We start from the raw sequence: 257 nt of genomic DNA, 5'->3' as shown, positions 1-257 counted from the left end.
AGCACCAAAGACTACGCGGTGGGCGATTTAATTTTCTCTGAAATGCCTTTTGTGAAGGTGCTGAACAATGACGTCAAGTCCAAGTACTGTGACAATTGTCTTTGCCAAAGGTTTGTCGAGTTTCTACTTTGATTGTCGATTGCTAACCTTTTGTCTGTGGCGTTTTCCCCTCTTTAGCAGCAGAACTGTCACACTGAAGAAATGCACAGCCTGCATGAACATGCACTACTGTTCTAAGTCTTGCCAGAAAGAAGGTA

The sequence above is a fragment of the Rhagoletis zephyria genome, unplaced genomic scaffold (genome assembly GCF_001687245.7).
Source record: "Rhagoletis zephyria isolate East Lansing unplaced genomic scaffold, Rhagoletis_zephyria_1.1 Rzeph_scaffold_69435, whole genome shotgun sequence".
NCBI lineage: Eukaryota > Metazoa > Arthropoda > Insecta > Diptera > Tephritidae > Rhagoletis > Rhagoletis zephyria.
The sequence above is the reverse complement of the archived record's forward strand: the minus strand, read 5'-3'. Positions refer to the sequence as shown.